At 38.3% G+C, this 26,753-nt stretch overlaps 1 long non-coding RNA gene and 1 other non-coding gene across 2 annotated transcripts; both read left to right on the top strand.

Annotated features, from left to right (window-relative positions):
- Positions 1-344: 344 nt before the first annotated feature.
- On the top strand, positions 345-1,971 carry LOC128295376 (uncharacterized). The gene is made up of 3 exons (XR_008285834.1): positions 345-422; positions 888-973; positions 1,793-1,971. It is a non-coding gene; the product is annotated as an uncharacterized LOC128295376 (long non-coding RNA).
- Positions 1,972-20,945: 18,974 nt separating this feature from the next.
- On the top strand, positions 20,946-21,052 carry LOC128282235 (small nucleolar RNA R71). Its single transcript, XR_008272443.1, has one exon. It is a non-coding gene; the product is annotated as a small nucleolar RNA R71 (small nucleolar RNA).
- Positions 21,053-26,753: the final 5,701 nt, after the last annotated feature.

The raw sequence follows: 26,753 nt of genomic DNA, 5'->3' as shown, positions 1-26,753 counted from the left end.
TTGTGACCACAAATCCGAGATAGAAATAATTATTTTACAATGATTTTGATGTTTATGATATGATTGCATGATTGTGTGAAAATTTCGTGATGAAATTCTATGCCTAAAGTGCTTAAATTGAAAGTAGGGACTAAATCGAATAAGTTGCAAAACTTGCATTCTAGAAGTTTTTAGTATGAAATTGTTTTGGAATATTAATGAGGAGGTCTTAAATAGCAATTTTACCAATTTTAAGTTCATGGACAAAATTAGGACATGGAAGGAATTTTTGGAAAGTTTAGTAGTAAGGGTATTTTGGTCATTTAGTTATTAAAATGAATTAAAAACAAAATTAAAAGCCAATTTTGTCCATCTTCTTCATTAGGCCGAAATTTCAAGGGTTCTCCATAGCTAGGGTTTGTTTCAAGCTTCCAAGCTCCATAGTAAGTGATTCCAAGCCCGCTTTTAATGATTTTACGTTTTTGAGATCCCTTAACTCGATAAAGCTTATGTTAGCAATAATTTAACCTAGGGTTTATATTTGGAAAAATACCCATAGGTGAAATTTGTGTATTTTGATGTTTTATGATAGAATATAAAGTTTTAAATTATGTTAGACAACTTGTACTACTCAATTTTAAGCAAAAAGCGAGTAAAAGGGTTTAATCGGTAAAAATACCTAATAGTCACAAGTACATGTTAGAGTGAGAATTTGATGTTGCCATAGAAGAGAAAAGTGATCAGCATGTTGTAAAAAATAAGAATAAGGAATAAAGTTTAATCCCGAGCCTAGGGGCAAAAATGTAAATATGCAAAAGTTTAGGGGTAAAATTGTAATTTTGCCAAAATTTGAGTTAAGGATTAATTTGATAATGTGAGTATTAAATAAGCTAAATGTGTTATTTTAGATCAAGAAAGACGTGGAATCGACCTCAATCGAGGAAAAGAAAAGATTGTGGACTAAATTGCAAAATCTTTGTATTTTGGTACCAAGGTAAGTTCATGTGTAAATAATGTAGCATAATTGTTATTTTTAAGTTATTGATATTAATTATGTGTTATGCTGAATTTTATTATGAAATGTATGCTTTGTGGTTAATTTTAAATAATATGTAAATTATGTGAACTACTTGTTAAATATAATTGTTACCGAGTATTGATTTCGGCATTCTACGGAAGACGACAAGGATAAGTGTTCGAGGAAAAAGCCCGTTTGAACCTTAGGAATAGATTAGGATACAAGTGACATGTCACTAGGATGGTTGAGCATCCGAACTCGTTGAGTTGAGTCCGAGTTCACTTATGGATGCGAATGTCCGAACTCGTTGAGTTGAGTCCGAGTTCGTGAGATGTAACTAGGCATCCGAGCTCGTTGAGTTGAGTCCGAGTTCACTTATGGATGCGAACGCCCGAGCTCGTTGAGTTGAGTCCGAGTTCACTTATGGGCGGGTTACATGATTGCTTGATTGCATATATGGCACTTATGTGCAAGTTATCCATGTATCCGAATTATATTCCGATGTGTTCAACGGGTAAAGTTCTACTCAAATGGAGGAAAATTTGAGATGTAAAGAGACGTATTGGTAAGTGATATGAAATGGATATTTTGGACAGGTATGTATTTAACCCTCGGGTTGAGTATTGATACAACCACGATAAGGTAATAAGATGATGAAGAATGATTAAAAATGTGATATGTGTTTTAATGATGTATGCTAATGTTGACTGGTATAACTGTTTGTTATGTTACTTATTATTTGCATATGAACTTACTAAGCATTTATGCTTACTCCCTCCTTCTTACTCATTGTAGTTTTGGACAAGCCAGCTCAGGAGTCGGGATAGGTCGAAGGCTCAGTCACACTATCCAGAAGATTTTTGGTAAATGGCTTGTAAATTTAAGTATGGCATGTATAGCAATATACCCATTTTGTGTAAATGATCTTATGGTATGGTTGTGAAATGGTTGAGGAAATGCTTGATAATGATAAATTATGAAAATGGTTAGTTTAGATTATGTTTGATGTTAAGGAAAACTATTAAGATACTTAGTGCATAAAACTCATAAAAGGATGAAATTTACCATAAACGAATACCGCAGCAACACTAACGCGAGCTTGAAAATTTACTAAAATCATAGAAATTGAATTTGGTGGTGAAATACATATCAAATTGAAGCTTATTATGTCTAGTTTCACATGAAACAAATGAAACAAGTAAAGGAAGTATATGTAGAAGATATTTTAATTTTAGTGAAACAGAGTCATAGCAGTTTCTGAATCCCCTGTTCCTACTTTAGAAATTCACCATAAATTGTAAAGATATAATTAGGTGGTGTATTTTATATCCTCAGAATCCTTATTGAGTCTAGTTTTGGTATAAACAAACCTCATAGTCATATGAATTTTGTAAAGAGAGAAATATGGTTCGTAGTAAACAGAGGTCAGACCAGTCGAGTCTTGAAACAGGGGTAACTTTAACTAATAAACTGTACTAATTGGCCCAACCAAAATTCTAGAAAAAATTAGTAGATATTTTTATGAGTCTAGATTCAGGAAAATTTACGGATCTTAATTTCGAGTTTCGTAACTCGAGATATGATTTTCTTGTGACTGTGACGCAAGTAGCTTAAAAGCTGTGAATGTAGAAACAAATAATTCAAAGTTCTAAAATGTTAAACTAAGCTTAGTAACACCTCATACTCGACTCGTGACGGTCTCGGGTGTGGGGCGTTACATTTAGTGGTATCGAGCAGGTTTAGTCAGTTCTCGGACTACGTGTTGTATGTACGGATTTTGCTATACATGCCATATGTATGAATTGTGATAGTGTGACGACTTGACCTTTTAAATGAATTTTTTATATAGTAAATGGATCCCGATCCAGTGTGTCGAGATGAAGTCAGAGTAATGCGCCAGCTCGGCTGATGGAGCAGGTGACTGAAAACCCACCCCTATGTTGGTCGGGGAGGAGGAAAGGGATCGGAAGCCTTTCTCCAAATAATGAGTGCATGGTACACTGAGTTCGTTCGTACGAACCCAAATGTACGACCTCCCCCACCTCCCCCAATTCCTCAACCTATGCCTCCAATGCCTCAAGGAGTGGATATGATAAAATTTCACAGAACCCCGTTGATAGAATTAAGTAAACAAGGGGCTGAAGAATTTAGAGCAAATATTGATGATGATGCAGAGAAAGCAGAGTTCTGGCTTGAAAATTCTATCCGGGTATTTGATGAATTATCTTGTACACCTGAAGAATGTTTGAAATGTGCTACATCTTTGTTGAGAGATTCAGCCTATAATTGGTGGAAGAGTTTGATTTCGATGGTACCGAAAGAGAGGGTAACACAGGAATTCTTTCAAGAAGAGTTTGGAAGAAATATATTAGTGAAAGATTTATTGATCGAAATGTAAAGAGTTTCATGAGTGAAGCAAGGTAATATGACATCTCGAATATGAAAGAGAGTTTGTTCGATTAAGTAAGTATGCGGGAATATGTTCCTCTGAAGCCAAGATGTGCCGACGCGTTTTGAAGACGGGCTTAACGAAGACATTAAAGTATTTGTTGGGATCCTTGAACTAAAAGAAATGGTGGTACTTGTCGATCGAGCTTGCAAGGTGAAGAATTCTTGAAGGAAAAGAAAAGGTAGAATCAAACACGAAATTGGAAGAAAAGACCAATGAGTAATGCACCTCACACAAACCGGAAAGTCAAGAAATATGAATCCTCGTTCCCAAGTTTCAATTGGGCAATCATATGGAAATTTTAAGAAGCGAAATGTGGGTCCTAAATCTCGACTACTACTGCTAGTGTGGGAAATACGAGATTTGTTAAACCCGAGTGCCGTGTGTGGTAGAAATCATTTTGGTCCGTGCGAGCAAATGAATGTTTTCGATGTGGTTCTCGGATCATTTTATTAGAGACGCCAGAGAGAGCCGAGAAAGAAAATTTCAGAATGTAAAAGCTAGTGGTGCGGACTCGAGGGAAGGTATCCGAGAAAAGTTGGAAGTGAAACAAGCGATAAGAATGTAGCCGGATGCACCGATTAGACTGAAGGAAGGGCTCGGCTAGAACTTATGCTATTAAAGCGTGAAGATGCTTCCTCACCGATGTGATTACCGTACATTTTCTCTCTATAATGTTAATGTTATTGTTTTGATTGATCCGGTTCTACTCATTCATATGTGTGCATGAAATTGGTGTCTAGTATGAATATACCGTTGAGAATCTGAATTTATGATTAGAGTGTCGAATCCGTTAGGCAAATGTGTATTGTTGATAAAGTATGTAAGAAATGTCCTTTAATGATTCGGGATCATTACTTTCCGGCCGACTTGATGTTGTTGCCGTTTGATGAATTTGATGTTATTTTGGGTATGGATTGGTTGACATTGCATGATGCTATAGTAAATTGCAAAGAAAAGGTTATAGAATTAAAGTGTGGAAATGGTGAAACTCTGCGGGTTGAATCAGATAAATCAAAGGCATTGCCTAGTGTGATTTCTTCAATGTCGGCTCAAAGATATCTGAGAAAGGGTTATGAAGCTTATTTGGCATATGTAATTAATACAAAAGAAGTTGAAAAGAAAGTTGAATCAGTGCTGGTTGTGTGTGAATTTGCGGACGATTTCGGAAGAATTGTCGGGTTTGCCTCGGTCGGGGAAGTAGAATTTGGTATTGATTTGATACAGAACAGCTCCGATCTCGATTGCTCCATATAGAATGGCACCAACAGAGTTGAAAGAATTAAAGTCGCAGCTTGCAAGAGTTGGTGATAAAGGCTTTGTGAGACCGAGTTTTTCACCTTGGGGTGCTCTCGTGTTATTTGTGAAAAAGAAGGATGGTTCTATGAGATTATGTGTTGATTATCGGCAGTTAAACAAGGTGACAATCAAAAACAAGTATCCGCTTTCGAGAATTAATGATTTGTTTGATCAGCTAAAAGGAGCGACATGGTTTTCAAAGATTGACTTGAGATCCGGTATTACCAATGCGGGTAAAGGAGTCGGATGTACCTAAAACTGCTTTTAGAACAAGGTATGGTCATTATGAATTTTTAGTTATGCCATTCGGATTGACAAATGCTCCTGCTGTGTTTATGGATTTAATGAATCGCATATTTCGGCCATACTTGGACAAATTTGTTGTGGTGTTTATAGATGATATTTTAATTTATTCAAAAGATGAGACAGAACATCTTGAGCATTTGAGGATAGTTTTGTAAACTTTGAGAGATAAGCATTGTATGCTAAGTTTAGTAAAAGTGAATTTTGGCTCCGGAAGTTGGATTTTGGGTCATATTGTTTCGGTGATGGTATACGGGTTGATCCTAGTAAAATTTCAGCCATTGTTGATTGGAAACCACCGAAAACGTGAATCGAAGTTAGAAGTTTCTTGGGGCTAGTGGGTATTATCGGCGGTTTGTAAATGGATTTTCTATAATTGCTGCTCCTATAACTAGATTACTCCGAAAGGATGTTAAATTTGAATGGACGGAAGAATGTCAACAAAGTTTTGAAGAATTGAAAAGTTATTAACAGAGGCACCGGTGTTAGTACAAATTTAATCGGGTAAAGAATTTGTGGTGTATAGTGATGCTTCTCTAAATGGTTTGGGGTGTGTGCTCATGCAAGAAGGAAAAGTGGTGGCATATGCTTCGAGGCAGTTAAAACCTCATGAGAGGAATTATCCTACTCACGATTTGTGACACCCCGAATGTGACCCTAGTCGGAGAGTGGTTTCGGGACCACGAAACCGAGTCACAAGAATAATTAAGTGTTATATTCCGTGCTTATTGTATGTGGAATTGGTATGCGTAAATATTTCGTGTCTCGATTTTTATTAATTAGGTGCTAATTTATAAGAAAGGACTTAGTAGTGAACTTTGAAAGTACGATAGGGAAATATGTGATGACTAATTAAAGCATGCATGCAAAATAATGGACTTGCATGTCAAATTTCCCTTTTACAAGTGATGGCCGGCCATGACAAAGAGATATGGGCTAAACATGTCATGAAACATGTTTTGTTGGGCATTAGGAGAAATCATAAACAAATAAGCATGGGTAAGAAAAGAATGAAAAAAAATGTGTGAGAGAGTAGCATTCCCCCCATTGCTTAGTGCAACCAAGAAGAAAACAAAAAAATTGTTCATCCTTTCTCATCTTTTGGCCGAAAAACATAAGGAGGAAGAAAGGATTTTTGCTCTATTTTTGGTTTAGAAGAGAACTAGAAGGAGATTTGGCCATACTTGTACCAAGATTAAGCTCAAGAGCTAAGAGGGCCACAATTGGACAAGGGAAGGAAAAGGTGATCGAATAGCCAAAAAGCCGTTCGACAACATCCGAGGTAAGTCCTCAAGAAGTGACCTTACTTGAATTATGTGAGATGAAATATGGATGTGTATGATTATTGATTATGTGTGTATGAGTATTTGAATTCCACCCGGGCTAAGTCCCGAAGGCGAATATGCTAATGATTATAATTGTGTTTGAGCCTTAGTAACGAAAATGAAATATGTATGTCCAATGATTATTGATGTATGTGTGCATGAGAAATTGAATGATATCCGGGCTAAGCCCGAAGACAACTATGCTGGAAATTATATCCGGGTTAAGACCAAAGGCAATTGTGCTAGTGGCTATATCCGGCTAAGGCCGAAGGCATTCGTGCGAGTTATTCTATCCGGGCTAAGACCCGAAGGCATTTGTGCACGTGATTAAATCCGGTTATATTCCGAAGAATCTTGGGCTGGAGGTGAGTGTTGGTTGCCGAAATGAATTTAATTAGTACACTCGGAAAGCCCAAAGGATAAGGTACGTTATATGTGCATTGGAAAGTCGACGTGTTTGAGCAACATTCGCTCAATCGACTAATGAATTTCAGTTATTGAATTGATTGATGCTTTGCGAACTTATATAATGATGAAGTATGAAGTAAGAATGTGTATTAATGAAATGATGCATTTGGCTATGTGAATGTGTTGCTGTAAATTATAGTTCATTATATTCCTTGAGACTTACTAAGCATAAAAATGCTTACCCCGTTGCTTTGGCTCTTAGTTTTCTAGATTTCGCCGAGGCAATCGGATTTGGGATCGTTGAAGTCGAAGTCATCCACACTATCAAGCCTCCATTTTGGTATAAATTTTGGTTGAACTTGAGATGGCATGTATAGGACTACCCTTGTTTGTTAAATATGTTGTAATGTAAGTATGTACGGTAGTGCGAAAATGGCTCGAAAAGGGAAGCATGAACTTAGACTAATTGTAGGTTGTATGTATATATTTTGTGTCATGATGTGGCTATGGCTTGGAAATGGGAATGTTGGTCATATGATCAGCCATTGGCATGGTTAAAATGATCATATATGAACCTATGTATGGTAAGGCTAGTTGAATCATGGAGACCACCAAATAGGTAAGTCCTATCTTGAAACAGATGCTGCCAGCTGCAGTGGCATGAATGTGAAAAATCACCAAAATTCATAGGAATGGAATTAGATAGTGAATAAGCTATGTAAATGAACCTTTATGAGTCTATTTTCATATGGAAGAAACGAAATGGTCATAGGAGTTACAGGTTAAGAGATATTAAAGCTATTGTGAGACAGGGCCAGAATGGTTTCTGGGTTCCCTGTCGCAACTTTAAAAATTCACTATAAATTATCCAAAAATAATTAGGAGATATACCTTATATGTACAGATTCCATTTTGAGTCTAGTTTCATTAGAAATAAACGACACCAGCATTAAAGCCCTTTAAAGAGAGATATTCAAGTTATACCGCGTGAAGGTCAGAGCAGTCGATCCCTGTAACAGGGGTAACTTTAACTAATAAACTGTACCAATTGGCCCGACCAAAATCCTAGAAATAAATCCATGGATGGATATATGAGTCTAAATTCAGGAAAATTTACGAAACCAGTTTCCGAGTTTTGAAACTCGAGATATGATTTTAAGGCGACAGTGACGCAGTTTTCCAGCCTGACTGGAAATGTCAAATTGGTGGGCAAAACATGTGAACTTAGTTTGTTAACCCTCGGGTCCGACACGGCGATGGTCTCGGGTTTGGGGTGTTACAATTTTATTGGTATCGAGCCACGGTTTAGTCGATTCTAGGACTACCGTGATGTGTTTGGGGTCTAGCTATACATGCCATTAAATGATGAATCGATAGTGTGATGAATTCGACAATTTGACTTCATGTTTGTTTATAGCAATGGATCCCGATCCCAACCGAAGCGATAGCGATGATGTGGAGAGTGTGGCGCTGCTCCCGCGCAAGGGACAGCGCCGGCGGACTCTCAACCTATGGCCATAATCCTAATGACGAGGCTAGGCAAGCCTTTTATAGTGTGATGAACGAATGGTTTAATCAATACATTCAACCAACACGGCTGTTCCACCACCTCCATTCCCGATTTAATGCAACCCCGCACCTACAATACCTCCGTGTGACCAAATAAGGTCGGGTAAGCCCCAATCGATAGGATTCGAAAACATGGGGCCACTGAATTTAAGGCTACGGATGATGATGATGCCGAGCGAGCTGAATTATGGTTAGATAACACTATCCGGTGCTTGATGAGCTATCCTGTACACCCGATGAGTGCTTAAAGTGTACCATCTCCTTGCTACGCGAGTCCGCCTACTATTGGTGGAGTACTCGACTTGTGGTGCCTAGAGAACAAGTGACTTGGGAATTCTTTCTAACGAGTTCAAAAAAGTATATTAGTCGAGATTCATCGACCAAAAGCGGAGGGAATTCCTTGATCTTAAGCAAGGTTCTATGTCCGCTACCGACTATGAGCGAAAGTTTGTGAGGCTTAGCCGATGCGCGCGAGAATGCATTTCGTCCGAAGCTATTATGTGTAAACGCTTGAGGATGGGCTGAATGATGATATAAGGATGTTTGTTGGCATTCTCGAGATACGAGAGTTCGTAGTACTTGTTGAGCGAGCTTGTAAAGCCAAGAGCTTAGAAAGGAGAAACAAAAGCTGATGTGGGGATTGGAGAATTCGAAAGAGGTCCTCGGAAAGTCTCTTCAACAAGCATCGAAGAGATTTCGAGATGATGCGAGCCGGTCTAGAGGCGTTTGGGCTTTTCTAGACGAGGACGCGATCGACCCCTGTGACCACACGAGTCACCTCGATCGCCGGTGGCGGAAATGATCGCCGAGAGAGGCGGAGTGTCCACATTGTGGCAAATGGCATTCGGGAGCTGTTGGTTTCGTGATCGCTCTGCTATAAGTGTGGATCGGCCGACCACTTTATGAAGGATTGCCCGAGGATGCATGAACAGAATGCAAGTCGAGTGCAAACCCGGTGCTACCATCGCCGAGGTAGACCACCTAGAAATATGGGCAATGTCGATTAGGCGGTCGAGAGGATCTAGAGATGCTACCATCAGATCTGAGGCTCGTGCTCTGCTAGGACTTATGCCATACGCCGCACGCCGAGGATCTGCCTCTCGGATGTTATTACCGGTACTTTCACTCTTTTCAATACAAATGTAATTGCTTTGATTGACCTGGTTCTACTCATTCATATATATGTGAAACCTTAGCATCCAAAGAAGACTTTGCCCATTGAGTCTCTTGAGTTTGTAATTCGGTGTCAAACCCTTGGGTCATTACGTGCTTGTTAACAAAGTGTGCAAGAAAAGTCCCTAGTGTTCCGAGGTTCTTGTTTTCCGGCGGACTTAATGCTTTTGCCATTCGATGAGTTCGATGTTATTCTTGGTTTGGATTGGTTGACCATGCACGATGCGGTTGTAAATTGCAAGAGCAAGACTATCGATTTGAAGTCGCGAATAATGAAATAATTCGGGTTGAGTCCACGGACTTAAAGGGGTTGCCACCGTAATATCGGCGATGTTGGCCCGAAATATGTAAGAAAAGGGTGCGAAGCGTACCTTGCGTCGTACTCGATGACAAGGAATCGAGAAGAAACCCGAATCGTGCCGTGGTTTGTGAATACCGGATGTTTTCCCAAGAATTGCCGGTTTACCACTGTTCGGAAATAGAATTTGGCATCGAATTGGTACCGGTACCACTCCAATTTCGATAGCTCGTGTCGTATGGCACCAACGGAATTAAAGGAGTTGAAAGTTCGGTTGCAAGAATTGGTGGATAGAGGTTTTGCTCGCCCGAGTTTTTCGCCTTGGGGTGCGCCGGTCTTTGTTAAGTGAAGAAGAAGGATGGAACCATGCGATTGTGCATCGACTATCGTCGACTTAACAAAGCGACGATAAAGAACAAATATCCGTTGCCACGTATTGATGACTTGTTCGATCAATGAAGGGAGCCTCGGTGTTCTCGAAAATAGATTTGAGATCGGGCTACTATCAATTGCGAATCCGAGATTCGGACGTGCCCAAGACGCCTTGAGCGAGATATGGTCACTATGAGTTCTGGTGATGCCGTTTGGGCTCACTAATGCCCTACGGTATTTATGGATTTAATGAATCGAATCTTTAGACCATATTTGGATCGATTCGTAGTCGTGTTCATTGATGACATCTTGGTCTATTCAAGAAATGAGACCGAACATCTTGAACACCTGCGGTTAGTCTTTGCAAATTTTACGGGACAAGCAATTATATGCTAAGTTCAAAAGTGTGAGTTACGGTTAAGAGAGGTTAGCTTCTTGGGTCATGTGGTATCTCAGACGGGTATTCGAGTCGACCGAATAAAATTTCAGCCATACTAAATTGGAAGCCTCAGAAATATTACGAGGTTCAAAGCTTTTGGGGCTTGCTTAGTTATTACCGACGCTTTTGTAAAGGGTTCTCAACGATAGCCACGCCGATGACGAAGCTTACTCCAAAAGGATGTTAAGTTCGAATGGACGGAGAAATGCCAAAAAGCTTCGATCAATGAAAACTTATTTGATGAAGCCCCAATTCTAGTGCAACCCGAGTCCGCAAGGAGTTTGTTATCTATAGCGACGCCTCTCTACTTGGGTTAGGTTATGATTAATGCAAGAAGGTCGAGTTGTGGCCTATCTTGGCGAGGCAATTAAAGCCACATGAGAAAAATTATCCGACTCATGATCTCGAATTGGCGCCATCGTATTCGCCTTAAAGATTTGGCGACATTACTTATTTGGTGAAAGGTGCCATGTATACTCGGATCACAAAAGTCTCAAATATTTGATGACCCAAAGAGACTTAAATCTGCGACAAAGACGTTGGCTTGAGCTGTTAAAGGATTATGAATCGATCATTGATTATCACCCGGAAAGGCGAATGTGGTTGCGGATGCCTTGAGTCGTAAATCGTTATTCACTTTACGACGATGAATGTGCACTTGTGCGTCCGATCCGACGGTGTGTTAGTGGCTGAATTGAAAGCCAAACCACTATTGACACACCAAATTCGAGAAGCTCGAAAAGTCGACGACGAGTTGGTTGCAAAACGGGCTGCGTGTGTTCCAACAAGGACTCGGAGTTTCAAATCGACGATGACGATTGTTTGAGGTTCAAAAGTCGTCTGTGTGTCCCAAGGAATTGAACTCATTTCGATAATTCAATGAAGCCCATTGTAGCCAAATGGCAATCCACCCGGGGAGTACGAAGATGTACAATGATTTGAAACGTCGATTTTGGTGGCATGGTATGAAGCGAGACATCTCCGACTTTGTTTCAAGATGTTTAATATGTCAACAAGTGAAAGCGGAACATCAGGTGCCTTCAGGATTACTTCAGCCAATCACGATACCCGAGTGGAAATGGGATCGAGTCACAATGGACTTTGTATCCGGACTGCCATTGTCAGCAAGTAAGAAGGATGCGGTTTGGGTCGTGGTAGATTGATTGACTAAGTCGGCCCACTTTGTCCCCGTACGTTCGGATTTTTCAATGGACAAATTAGCGGAATTGTACGTTTCTCAGATTGTGAAATTACACGGGGTGCCTATTTCTATCGTGCCGGATAGAGATCCGAGATTTACCTCGCGGTTTTGGAAAAAGTTGCAAGAAGCTTTGGGTACCAAGTTGCATTTCAGCACCGCCTTTCACCCCCAAACCGATGGTCAATCCGAGCGGGTAATTCAGATACTTGAGGATATGTTAAGATGTTGCGTCCTCGAGTTTAGTGGTTCATGGGAACGGTATTTGCCGTTGATTGAATTCGCTTACAACAACAGCTTTCAATCGAGCATTAAGATGGCACCTTACGAGGCTTTGTACGGGCGTAAATGCCGTACACCATTGTTTTGGACCGAGCTTGGTGAAAGCAAGATTTTCGGTGGATTTGATTAGGGATGCTGAATGAAAGTGAAAGTAATCCGTGAAAGTTTGAAGATAGCCTTGATCGTCGAAGTCGTGCGGATATGAAGCGTAAGGATATCGAGTATCGTGGGTGATAAAGTGTTTCTCAAGGTATCGCCTTGGAAAAAGATACTCGTGTTCGGTAGTAAGGGCAAGTTGAGCCCGAGGTTCATTGGGCCATATGAGATATCGAGAGAAGTCGGTCCAAAGGCATATCGTTTGATTTTGCCCCTGAACTCAAAAGGTTCACGATGTCTTCCACGTGTCGATGCTTCGACGTTATAGATCCGATCCAACGCACGTGATTAGTCCATCAGAAATTGAAATTCAAGCTAATATGAGTTATGAGGAAGAACCAATTCGTATCCTATCACGAGAAGTGAAAGAGTTGCGAAACAAGCGGGTTCCGCTAGTGAAAGTGTTATGGCTCAAGCACGGGATAGAAGAAGCTACTTGGGAGACCGAGAACTCTATGAGAGAGCGATATCCGAACCTATTTACGGTAAGCTTTTCGAGGACGAAAATCTCTTGAGTGGGGGAGAGTTGTGACACCCCGAATGTGACCCTAGTCGGAGAGTGGTTTCGGGACCACGAAACCGAGTCACAAGAATAATTAAGTGTTATATTCCGTGCTTATTGTATGTGGAATTGGTATGCGTAAATATTTCGTGTCTCGATTTTTATTAATTAGGTGCTAATTTATAAGAAAGGACTTAGTAGTGAACTTTGAAAGTACGATAGGGAAATATGTGATGACTAATTAAAGCATGCATGCAAAATAATGGACTTGCATGTCAAATTTCCCTTTTTTACAAGTGATGGCCGGCCATGACAAAGAGATATGGGCTAAACATGTCATGAAACATGTTTTGTTGGGCATTAGGGAGAAATCATAAACAAATAAGCATGGGTAAGAAAAGAATGAAAAAAAAATGTGTGTGAGAGAGTAGCATTCCCCCCCCCCCATTGCCGTGCAACCAAGAAGAGAAAACAAAAAAAAATTGTTCATCCTTTCTCATCTTTTTGGCCGAAAATCATAAGGAGGAAGAAAGGGATTTTTGCTCTATTTTTTGGTTTAGAAGAGAACTAGAAGGAGATTTGGCCATACTTGTACCAAGATTAAGCTCAAGAGCTAAGAGGGCCACAATTGGACAAGGGGAAGGAAAAGGTGATCGAATAGCCGAAAAAGCCGTTCGACAACATCCGAGGTAAGTCCTCAAGAAGTGACCTTACTTGAATTATGTGAGATGAAATATGGATGTGTATGATTATTGATTATGTGTGTATGAGTATTTGAATTCCACCCGGCTAAGTCCCGGCGAATATGCTAATGATTATAATTGTGTTTGAGCCTTAGTAACGAAAATGAAATATGTATGTCCAATGATTATTGATGTATGTGTGCATGAGAAATTGAATGATATCCGGGCTAAGCCCAAGACAACTATGCTGGAAATTATATCCGGTTAAGACCGAAGGCAATTGTGCTAGTGGCTATATCCGGGCTAAGGCCGAAGGCATTCGTCTGAGTTATTCTATCCGGCTAAGACCAAGGCATTTGTGCACGTGATTAAATCCGGTTATATTCAAGAATCTTGGGCTGGAGGTGAGTGTTGGTTGCGAAATGAATTTAATTAGTACACTCGGAAAGCCCAAAGGATAAGGTACGTTATATGTGCATTGGAAAGTCGACGTGTTTGAGCAACATTCGCTCAATCGACTAATGAATTTCAGTTATTGAATTGATTGATGCTTTGCGAACTTATATAATGATGAAGTATGAAGTAAGAATGTGTATTAATGAAATGATGCATTTGGCTATGTGAATGTGTTGCTGTAAATTATAGTTCATTATATTCCTTGAGACTTACTAAGCATAAAAATGCTTACCCCGTTGCTTTGGCTCTTAGTTTTCTAGATTTCACTCGAGGCAATCGGATTTGGGATCGTTGAAGTCGAAGTCATCCACACTATGAAGCCTCCATTTTGGTATAAATTTTTGGTTGAACTTGAGATGGCATGTATAGGACTACCCCTTGTTTGTTAAATATGTTGTAATGTAAGTATGTACGGCCGATGAAAATGGCTCGAAAAGGAAGCATGAACTTAGACTAATTGTGGGTTGTATGTATATATTTTGTGTCATGATGTGGCTATGGCTTGAAATGGGAATGTTGGTCATATGATCAGCCATTGGCATGGTTAAAATGATCATATATGAACCTATGTATGGTAAGGCTAGTTGAATCATGGAGACCACCAAATAGGTAAGTCCTATCTTGAAACAGATGCTGCCAGCTGCAGTGGCATGAATGTGAAAAATCACCAAAATTCATAGGAATGGAATTAGATAGTGAATAAGCTATGTAAATGAACCTTGATGAGTCTATTTTCATATGGAAGAAACGAAACGGTCATAGGAGTTACAGGTTAAGAGATATTAAAGCTATTGTGAGACAGGGCCAGAATGGTTTCTGGGTTCCCTGTCGCAACTTTAAAAATTCACTATAAATTATCCAAAATAATTAGGAGATATACCTTATATGTACAGATTCCATTTTGAGTCTAGTTTCATTAGAAATAAACGACACCAGCATTAAAGCCCTGTACAGAGAGATATTCAAGTTATACCGCGCGAAGGTCAGAGCAGTCGATCCCTGTAACAGGGGTAACTTTAACTAATAAACTGTACCAATTGGCCCGACCAAAAATCCTAGAAATAAATCCATGGATGGATATATGAGTCTAAATTCAGGGAAAATTTACGAAACCAGTTTCCGAGTTTTGAAACTCGAGATATGATTTTTAAGGCGACAGTGACGCAGTTTTCCAGCCTGACTGGAAATGTCAAATTGGTGGGCAAAAACATGTGAACTTAGTTTGTTAACCCTCGGGTCCGACACCGGCGATGGTCTCGGGTTTGGGGTGTTACACGATTTGGAATTGGCTGCGGTGGTGTTTGCTTTGAAAATTTGGCGACATTATTTGTATGGTGAAAAATGTCGGGTATATACTGACCACAAAAGTCTTAAGTACTTGATGTCACAAAAAGACTTGAATTTGAGACAACGAAGATGGTTGGAGTTGTTGAAAGATTACGAGCTTGTTATTGATTATCATCCGGGAAAAGCGAATGTGGTTGCTGATGCTTTGAGCAGAAAGTTGTTGTTTGCTTTGAGAGTTATGAACACTCAGTTGAAAGTGTCAAATGATGGTTCGATTCTAGCGAGTTAAGAGCAAAACCAATGTTTTACAAGAGATTTCAAACTCGGAAAATGATCAAGATTTGCTAGCCAAAAGAAAACAGTGTGAAGCTGATACGGGATCAGATTTCAGAATTGGTTCTGATGGGTGCTTAATGTTTAAAGATCGGATTTGTGTACCAAAGAATGAGGAATTGATTCAAAAGATCCTACAGAAGCACATAGTGGTTATTTCTCGATTCATCCGGTAGTACGAAAATGTATAATGACTTGAAGAAAATGTATTGGTGGAATGGAATGAAAAGAGATATATCAGAGTTTGTGTCCAAATGCTTAATTTGTCAACAGGTGAAAGCTGAACACCAAGTACCTTCAGGATTACTCCAGCCTATTATGGTTCTTGAATGGAAATGGGATCGGATTACTATGGATTTTGTTTCAGATTGCCATTGACTCGGAAAGAAAGATGCCATCCGGGTAATAGTTGATGATTAACTAAGTCGGCTCATTTTATCCCATGACGCATTTAATTATTCTCTTAACAAGTTGGCTGAATCGTATATTAAAGAAATTGTTAGATTACACGGAATACCATTATCAATTATTTCGGATAGAGATCCAAGGTTTACCTCGCGGTTTTGGCAAAAGTTGCAAGACGCGTTAGGTACGAGTTAAATTCGATCTTGCTTTTCATCCACAAACCGATGGACAATCAGATAGAGTAATTCAGATTCTTGAAGACCTGCTCAGATGTTGTGTATTTGAATTTCAAGGAAGTTGGGAAAGATATTTGCCGTTGGTAGAATTTGCTTACAACAATAGCTATCGACGAGCTTGAAAATGGCACCTTATGAAGCATTGTATGGTCGCAAGTGTCGAACGCCTTTGTATTGGGTGAACTCAAGGAAAATCAGATTTATGGAGTTGATTTAATAAAAGAAATCAAGAAAAAGTGAAGATAATTCGAGATTGTTTGAAAGTCGCTCAGATAGAGTAAATCTTATGCGCACCTAAAGCGAAAGGACATTGAGTTTCAAGTTGGTGATAAGGTATTTTGAAAGTGTCTCCATGGAAGAAAGTCCTTAGATTTGGACGAAAGGGCAAGTTAAGTCCGCGTTTTATTGGACCGTATGAAATAATTAAAAAGTTGGACCGGTAGCATATCGGCTAGCTTTACCACCGAATTAGAAAAGATTCATGATGTGTTTCACGTATCTATGTTACGTCGGTATCGTTCAGATCCTTCACATATAATTTCACCGATGAAATTGAACTGCGACACGATATGACTTATGAAGAAGAACCGATTAAGATTTTAGCTCGAGAAGTCAAACAACTAAGAAATAAAAGTGTTACACTTGTGAAAGTGTTGTGGCAAAAGCATGGGGTAGAAGAGACTACATGGGAAACTGAAGAAACTATGAGAAACCAATACCCACACTGTTTCTGGGTAAGATTTTCGAGGACGAAAATCTTTAAAAGGGGGAGAGTTGTAATATCCTAAATTAGGGCTTAATCGAATAGTGGTTTCGTGACCACAAATCCGAGATAGAAATAATTATTTTACAATGATTTTGATGTTTATGATATGATTGCATGATTGTGTGAAAATTTCGTGATGAAATTCTATGCCTAAAGTGCTTAAATTGAAAGTAGGGACTAAATCAAATAAGTTGCAAAACTTGCATTCTAGAAGTTTTAGTATGAAATTGTTTTGGAATATTAATGAGGAGGTCTTAAATAGCAATTTTACCAATTTTAAGTTCATGGACAAAATTAGGACATGGAAGGAATTTTTGGAAAGTTTAGTAGTAAGGGTATTTTGGTCATTTAGTTATTAAAATGAATTAAAAACAAAATTAAAAGCCAATTTTGTCCATCTTCTTCATTAGGCCGAAATTTCAAGGGTTCTCCATAGCTAGGGTTTGTTTCAAGCTTCCAAGCTCCATAGTAAGTGATGCCAAGCCCGCTTTTAATGATTTTTACGTTTTGAGATCCCTAACTCGATAAAGCTTATGTTAGCAATAATTTAACCTAGAGTTTATATTTGGAAAAATACCCATAGGTGAAATTTGTGTATTTTGATGTTTTATGATAGAATATAAAGTTTTAAATTATGTTAGACAACTTGTACTACTCGATTTTAAGCAAAAACGAGTAAAAGGGTTTAATCGGTAAAAATACCTAATAGTCACAAGTACATGTTAGAGTGAGAATTTGATGTTTCCATAGAAGAGAAAAGTGATCAGCATGTTGTAAAACATAAGAATAAGGAATAAAGTTTAATCCCGAGCCTAGGGGCAAAAATGTAAATATGCAAAAGTTTAGGGGTAAAATTGTAATTTTGCCAAAATTTGAGTTAAGGATTAATTTGATAATGTGAGTATTAAATAAGCTAAATGTGTTATTTTAGATCAAGAAAGACGTGGAATCGACCTCAATCGAGGAAAAGAAAAGATTATGGACTAAATTGCAAAATCTTTGTATTTTGGTACCAAGGTAAGTTCATGTGTAAATAATGTAGCATAATTGTTATTTTTAAGTTATTGATATTAATTATGTGTTATGCTGAATTTTATTATGAAATGTATGCTTTGTGGTTAATTTTAAATAATATGTAAATTATGTGAACTACTTGTTAAATATAATTGTTACCGAGTATTGATTTCGGCATTCTACGGAAGACGACAAGGATAAGTGTTCGAGGAAAAGCCCGTTTGAACCTTAGGAATAGATTAGGATACAAGTGACATGTCACTAGGATGGTTGAGCATCCGAACTCGTTGAGTTGAGTCCGAGTTCACTTATGGATGCGAATGTCCGAACTCGTTGAGTTGAGTCCGAGTTCGTGAGATGTAACTAGGCATCCGAACTCGTTGAGTTGAGTCCGAGTTCACTTATGGATGCGAACGCCCGAGCTCGTTGAGTTGAGTCCGAGTTCACTTATGGGCGGGTTACATGATTGCTTGATTGCATATATGGCACTTATGTGCAAGTTATCCATGTATCCGAATTATATTCGATGTGTTCAACGGGTAAAGTTCTACTCAAATGGAGGAAAATTTCGAGATGTAAAGAGACGTATTGGTAGCGATATGAAATGGATATTTTGGACAGGTATGTATTTAACCCTCGGGTTGAGTATTGATATAACCACGATAAGGTAATAAGATGATGAAGAATGATTAAAATGTGATATGTGTTTTAATGATGTATGCTAATGTTGACCGGTATAACTGTTTGTTATGTTACTTATTATTTGCATATGAACTTACTAAGCATTTATGCTTACTCCTCCTTCTTACTCATTGTAGTTTTGGACAAGCCATTTCGAGAGTCGGGATAGGTCGAAGGCTCATCACACTATCCGTAAGATTTTTGGTAAATGGCTTGTAAATTTAAGTATGGCATGTATAGCAATATACCCATTTTGTGTAAATGATCTTATGGTATGGTTGTGAAATGGTTGAGGAAATGCTTGATAATGATAAATTATGAAAATGTTTAGTTTAGATTATGTTTGATGTTAAGGAAAACTATTAAGATACTTAGTGCATAAAAACTCATAAAAAGGATGAAATTTACCATAAGCATGAATACGCAGCACAACACTAACGCGAGCTTGAAAATTTACTAAAAATCATAGAAATTGAATTTGTGGTGAAATACATATCAAATTGAAGCTTATTATGTCTAGTTTCACATGAAACAAATGAAACAAGTAAAGGAAGTATATGTTAGAAGATATTTTAATTTTAGTGAAACAGAGTCATAGCAGTTTCTGAATCCCTGTTCCTACTTTAGAAATTCACCATAAATTGTAAAGATATAATTAGGTGGTGTATTTTATATCCTCAGAATCCTTATTGAGTCTAGTTTTAGTATAAACAAACCTCATAGTCATATGAATTTTTTACAGAGAGAAATGTGGTTCGTAGTAAACAGAGGTCAGACCAGTCGAGTCTTGAAACAGGGGTAACTTTAACTAATAAACTGTACTAATTGGCCCAACCAAAAATTCTATAAAAAAAGTAGTAGATGTTTTTATGAGTCTAGATTCAGGGAAAATTTACAGATCTTAATTTCGAGTTTCGTAACTCGAGATATGATTTTTCTTGTGACTGTGACGCAAGTAGCTTAAAAGCTGTGAATGTAGAAACAAATAATTCAAAGTTCTAAAAATGTTAAACTAAGCTTAGTAACACCTCATACTCGACTCCGGCGACGGTCTCGGGTGTGGGGGCGTTACATTAGGGGGTAATTTGTCTTGAAGATATGCACTGCATTCCTTCGTCAATGCTACCGTCTCAAATTCTCCAAGTCTTTGCTTTTTGGACAGGATATCTTTCATGAATTTTACATAATTTGGCATTTGTTCAAGTGCTTCAACCAACGGGATGTTGATATGTAGTTGCTTGAGTACATCAAGGAACTTCTTGAATTGGACCTCCTGTTTTTACTTCTAGAGTCTTTGAGGGTAAGGTGGTGGAGGTTTATATACTGGAGTTGGTACTGGTTAATTTGTCTTTGGCGGTAATTCTACTGCTAATGGAGTGGTTGGATGATCAGAGTTGGCTGGTTCTAAGGTTACCTTTTCAGGTCTTACAGGTTCTGGTTCTAGTGGAACTGGAACTTCAACACTCAGTTGAACTTCTTTCAAATCTTGAGCTTCAGCATGCTCCTTTTCAGCTTCAATGATGTTGGGCTCTACCCTTTTTCCGCTCCTCAATGTTAGTGCTTTACAATGCTCCTTCCCTGGATTTTTCGAATTTTCCATATCACTAGGTAGAGCACCTTGTGGACAGTTCCTAAGTTCAGTAGCAAGCTGGCCCACTTGATTCTCCAAATTCCTTAGAGTGGCGTCATTCTTCGCCATGTATGCCTTCAATAAATTCTCTAAGCTATTGGATGATTCAGCCTGAACTAGTTTCTGAACTTGCTGTGAGAAACTAGGCGGCTGGGTTGGTCTAGGTTGGCATAGTTGTTACTGCCTCCAGCCCCTTGGTTACTCCAAGAAAGATTGGGGTGATTTCGCCACGATGGGTTGTAAAAGTTGGATTGCAGCCCTTGCCTTCCTCGGTTCTGGTTCTGATTACCCATGTAGTACATGGATTCTGGATTTGACGGATATTCTTCAAACACATGTCCTTCCCCTCAATAGACACAGGCTATATTCTCATATTGGTTAGGTGGTTGAGCTGCAAAACTGTTAGACCCATTAGTGGTAAAATTCTTTAACATTGAAGATATCGAAGATACCTGGGATGCAAGTGAAGTGAGAGTGTCCACTTCATGGATTCCAGCAGCTCGTCTTCCTGACGTTGCTTGATTGGTTGGCCACTGATAATTGTTACTGGCGATCCTCTTAATGATTTCATAAGCCTCATTGTAAGACTTAGATAAGATAGCACCGTTAGCAGAAGCATCTACTACCATCCTTGTGTGAGCGTTGAAACCATTGTAAAATGTCTCAAGTTGGATGCAATGCAGAATTCCGTGATGAGGGCACTTTCATAATAACTCTTTGAATCTTTCCCATGCCTCATACAAGGACTCGTCATCTATTTTTTGGAAAGCAGTAATCTCATTTCTCAACTTAGCAATCTTGCTAGGAGGGAAATACTTCACAAGAAATCTCTCTGCTAACTCTTGCCATGTAGAAATCGAGTTCGGTTGTAGTGAGTTTAACCAAGCTCGAGCTCTGTCCCTCAGCGAGTACGGGAACAGTTTTAATCGTAATGCATCTTCAGGTACTCCGGCTAGCTTGAAAGAGCTGCTCACCTCCATAAACAGTCTTAAATGAAGATGAGGATCTTCAGGAGGCATTCCACTGAACTGGCCCACTGTCTGAAGCATCTGGAACATGACTGGCTTCAGCTCAAATCATTGTGCCTCGATCTCAGGTCTTCTAATACCTGGATTAACGTCATTAAAAACTGGCACGGCATATTGTCGTAAAGCTCTATCCCTATCATCAGTAATAAGGATAGGATTTTGAGCAAGGTTTGCTCCGTTTCCTTGATTGATATTCTCGAAATTCATCTCTTCGGTCCTTCTCTGGTTCGCTTGTCTTCTTCTTTGGCTAAAGGTTCATTCTATTTCAAGGTCCACTGGGAGTAAGTCGATAATTCGGTCAATACTCATAAACACCTGAATAATCAGAGAAGAATTAAATAAGTAAAATTGAACAGGAAAATAAAAGAACCAAAATGTAAAAATAAATTAACAAATAATGTTTTTTTTAAAACAGTCCCCGGCAACAGCGCCAAAAACTTGGAACGGTGGAAATGTGCAAGTGTACACAATCGTAACAAGTAATAAAGTGACAAGTAAATGTCGAGTTATCGTACCCACAAGGACTGTAAAAAGCAATATTTATGAAATTAATTAAAACACTTTGGTGAGGTAAAAATGATTTTGGTTTGAAAAGAGTGATTTATAAACTAAGATTTTAAAACTAAGCAAACAATTTAAATAAAATAAAAGAGTTTTAGTGCACAATTTCAATTAAGATTTAATCAAGATGATATAATTGTGTTGGATTAATTATACCTTTTTAACTTAGAAATATTAAATTTGTGCTTACGCTGTTATGAATAAATTCATGGCAACCCAGTAATTTGCTAACTTATTAACATATTTACTAATTAAAAAAATTCCATTTATCTCTTTAACATATCCCTATGCCAATTCAACCGACTAAACAGATTTCATAAAGTAAACATGCTATCGTACATACATACTTATTGAATTAAATTATCTCTCGCATATTCCTATGTCAATTCAATCGATTAATTCAACTTAATAGACATGTAAAAGGTTATGTGAAGTAACAAAGTAGCCATACCTTGAAACAATTTAATCACAACAACCTTGCAAGTTATGCAAGGCATATGTATCGCCAAATACAATGCTAATTTAATTTTCAGTTACCTTAGAAGAATTAAACATGCACTGATTAAGTACTGAGTCCTATAACAGCATAACCTAAGCATGATTTTACTTAATCAAGCATTTCACTGAGGCCTATAACAGCATAAACACTAATTTAATAATTCAAGTAGGCAAAATATAATCAACCCAACACAAATTAAATTCAAGCTAAACTAATTAAAATAACCATTTCAAAAACAATATTTTTCATAGATATGTTCACCATAAAAACAACAGAAATTAAAAAGAAAGGGAACAGAAAGCAAATCCAGTGTTTCTCTGCAGCTTGACTGTTGCTCCGTTCTTAGTCTCCATTGTCTTCGCCGAGCAAGGCTTCTATGAATCCTTGATTGCTTCCCAATATGGCTGAATAACACCTCTTTGTCAAGAGAGGAAATCGGCACAAGAGGAAGGGAAAATGGGATGGAAAAATGGAGAGGAAACTTTGAGAGAAGTGAAGAGAGGATGAGAGAATGTTGTAGAATGAGGGATGTTGAGGGATGCTTTGAAATGGGAAGCATAGGGTGTATTTTATAGATAAAGAGGGCTGCTAAAAATAGCAAATTCAGCAGCCAAGAGAGCCCTCCCATGGCCGGCCACACACATGGCAAGGTTGAAGCTTTCAACCTTGCTAAAAATAGGCTGGGGCAAATCTACAAAACCTAAAATAAAGATGGGGTTTGAACGTAATTTGGAGGTTTTTCAAGGGCCTTTTTGCAAGCATATTTTATCAGATAATTTTCTGATTTGGGTCAGCCAATGGACGGTTCTGGTCAGCCCAATTAGTGGCTGGTTCGACTCACTCCATTCGGTTCAACCAGTACGGTTCACTAGGCCCTTTCTTCATAATTAATTAAAATTAATTCATTTAACTTGAATTAAATAGGAAATAACTTAAAATTAATTTAATTATGAATTAATACACATTTCTGGATCATCTTGGGCTGGAAATTAATTGGCCTCGATACTTCAAATTACTCTCGGTTTTGCTCTTCTTACAATGTTCACCGGGCCCTTTATCTCCAATTGTGTAATTCTGTCAAAAATAACCAAATTTAATCAAAATTAACTATAAAATTAATTAAAATTCATAATGCTCATATTTTTAAGATAATTTAATTATTTTATAATATTTAATTATTTTTCGACAAGAATTTAACCGGAATAGCCTGGTTTTAAGTTAAAAAGGGTATGAAAAAGTATATAAATTTTTGTGTTTCCAGTCGGTGCCACACGGGCGTGCTTGCTGCCGTGTAGGTAGGCCACGTGACTAAACATGGGTATATAGTCGACATGGCCGACAATGAGTGATTTCATGGCCTGAGGCCGTATTAGTCCATATTGGGCCTATGGTCCCCACGGACATGTAGATCCACACGGGTGAACCATACAGGCGGGTGGAAATTATTGGGTCAGGCTGTGTAATCAACATGGCCAAGGCCATTTTGGGCCGTGTGGGCCCACAAGGGCCCGTATTATGGGCCGTGGGCCTATTTTCACTATTTTACTGCTAGAGGTTGCACGGGTCGCTTGAGACGACTGTGGACCTACTGTTGGGTCGGTAAGCTTACCTAGACCCCAAATTGACTAAAAGACTTTTATGCCCCTATGTGACGTGTGGATTTATATTCATGTATGACTATACTATAGCATACCATATTTCTCTGTATTAAGCCCATATATAATATTGTGATATGACATGAAATGTTGCATGATGCGTTGCATGGGGCTGGGTTTTAATATGATTGAAGGAAGTGTACTGTACTGGTAGCTCTGCTGCAGCTACTATTTAGTGCCGCAACTGATACTACTTAGAGTGTAGGGGTGGGTGGGTTGATTATATCCCCACATGGAGTGTAGGGTTGGATGGAGATGGAGTGTAGAGGCTTGTTGGGTAGGATTTCTTAATTGCATATTTGCACCATTACTATCGCTGAGATGGGCTCAGGCCCAAACTGATACTGATATTGTAATGGGCCAAAACCCTAATTGAAACTGAACCATTACTGAAATGGGCTTAGGCCCAGACTATACTTGCTCACTGTATGGTTGTTTGATTTGGGATTACACACTGAGTTTTCGTAAACTCACCCTTCTGATTATCTGCACAGGTAATCTCCAGACTTAGGTGGATCGGTGCAGCGGGGGACTCAGAGGTGGCCACACAGCGGCTATTATTTTTACATTTGATTTTAATTATAAGTATTATTAGTTGGGGTATTTTTATTGTAATAAGGCCTCTTTGGATTTTATTTTTAATTTGGGATTTTTATTTGTTTTGATTTAATACTGCTAGCAGTAGGAAAAGATGCGGGTTTTCAAAAAGAAAAATGTTTTTTAAAGATACCACAAATACGCAACTTATTTTAAGAGCTTCAGCAAGAAATAACGTTTTAAAAATTGATGACGTCTAAATATGATTAAGTTTTTGTCAAACGACTCACATTTTAAATTGAACGACATGCCTTAAAATCATCTTTAAGATCACACAAAGAGGTTAAATAAAGAATGGGTTTTTCAATGATATCACACTTTACGAAAAACACTTCAATTTGACATCGCCAGATTCGACCATAACATCCAGGCCGGGTTTGGGGTGTTAGAAGTCTTGTTCGATGTACTATTAGTCTAGTCAGTCACATCTATGTCTTTATCTTCTAGGAGTCATCTGCTCTGGTGCCTAAGACAAGGCATCTCCACAATTGGACTTGATAAAGGGCATATTAGTCTTTCAATCGATTTGCTTATTTTTGACTAGACTAAGGACATGTTTAAGTTCATCTACTAATACAAGATGTCTTGTTGTATTAAGATCTGACCACATAATACCACTTAGTATCAGTCAAACATTAGACAACCAATAAGCAATATTTACTTCAATTTTGCTTTGCGTGCAAAAACCATTTGAGGACAATAATATAAAGTATATCAATTGTAATCAATGAATTTGTTTTATTAACCAATATATTTGAAAAAATTACAAGTTTACAAACAAATATACTATACTCAGGGTGTCAAGTCTAATAAAACACCCTTTTCGATTCCTTGTAAGTTGGCTTATGCATCTAAGATTCAAGGACTTGGTTCCATATATGTGGAATAATTTAGTGGATGTTGTTTCAAACTTGGAGAGATTTGCCACTACTATTCAAGATTGGGATACATGAGTCTTTGGTAACATTTTTGAAAGAAAATGGAAAATTACAGTGAAGTTAGAATAAGTTCAAAGGGTTTTGGAGTTTTGTGACTTTATATGACTTTGAGCCTGTGAATTGAATCTCATATCTGATTTAGAGAACATTTTATTCTAAGAAGAAGTTTTGTGGTAACAAAGGCCAATGAGTGAATGTGTAGCTGGTAGAGATCAAAACATGAAGTTCTTTCATAGTCGTACTCTTACTTGCAAAAAGCAAAATAGGAATGAAGCTCTTCAAATTGCCGAAACTAGGTGGTGTTTTGATGATGAGGTTCTTTAACAGCATGCAGTTGGTTTTTACAAACAATTCTACTTGGTGGAGCCTTAACCTATTGGTTGCTTTCCTTGTAGAGGTCGATTTTCAATATTCTTAGAGAATGAAAAGGTGAATCTAATTCCTTCAGTCTCGATGGAAGATGTTCAAAAGGTGTTGTTCAGTATTCACCCTTTGTAATGCCTCAAATTATAAGTAATTATTTTTATATGTTGTGTTGTGTTGCACAAATACATGTCTACTTCAATAGTTGAGTGTCCTAGGAAGTGTTGGAGAAGTCCTGGGTTCAAGCCTTGACTTGTCCAAAGTTTTTGTTTTAATTGAATAAAACCCTTGGCTCTAGATAGTGGGTTTTTAAATAATTATGGGGAAAACATGTCATAAAATGCCTGCTAGTCTAGGGGATAGTGGCGTGTGGAGTCTTCCTTGGGGTCTGAGGTTTGAGGCTTGGCATTGCAAAAGTGCAATTTTATTTTGCTAAAAGTACCGTGGAGTGTCCTAAGTTGACCAAAATTGAGGTGTTTTAATAAATTTTGAATGGGTGGTTGAGAAGAGTATGTTGGAGAGAGTTATTGATGGATTGGGTGAGTGATTTTAGGAGTATTATAGGGAGAAAAGTTAGGAGATTTTTGTGACAGCCCAAAATTGACCCTAGTCGGGAAGTGGTTTCGGGACCGCTAAACCGAGTCACCGAAATGTTTGAATGTAATATTTATTGTCTAGAATATGTAATTATGAATGTGTGAAAATTTCAAGTTCCGATTTAGTCGATTGCATGTGAATTCAGTTAGTAGGACTTGTGTGACACTTTTGAAAAGTGAAAGGATAATCTATAAGGACCTAATAGTGCATGTAGTCAAAGGAGGACTTGCATGTCAAATTCCCCCAAGTTGTAG

The sequence above is a fragment of the Gossypium arboreum genome, chromosome 1 (assembly GCF_025698485.1).
Source record: "Gossypium arboreum isolate Shixiya-1 chromosome 1, ASM2569848v2, whole genome shotgun sequence".
In the NCBI taxonomy this organism is placed as follows: domain Eukaryota; kingdom Viridiplantae; phylum Streptophyta; class Magnoliopsida; order Malvales; family Malvaceae; genus Gossypium; species Gossypium arboreum.
The sequence above is the reverse complement of the archived record's forward strand: the minus strand, read 5'-3'. Positions and strand labels throughout refer to the sequence as shown.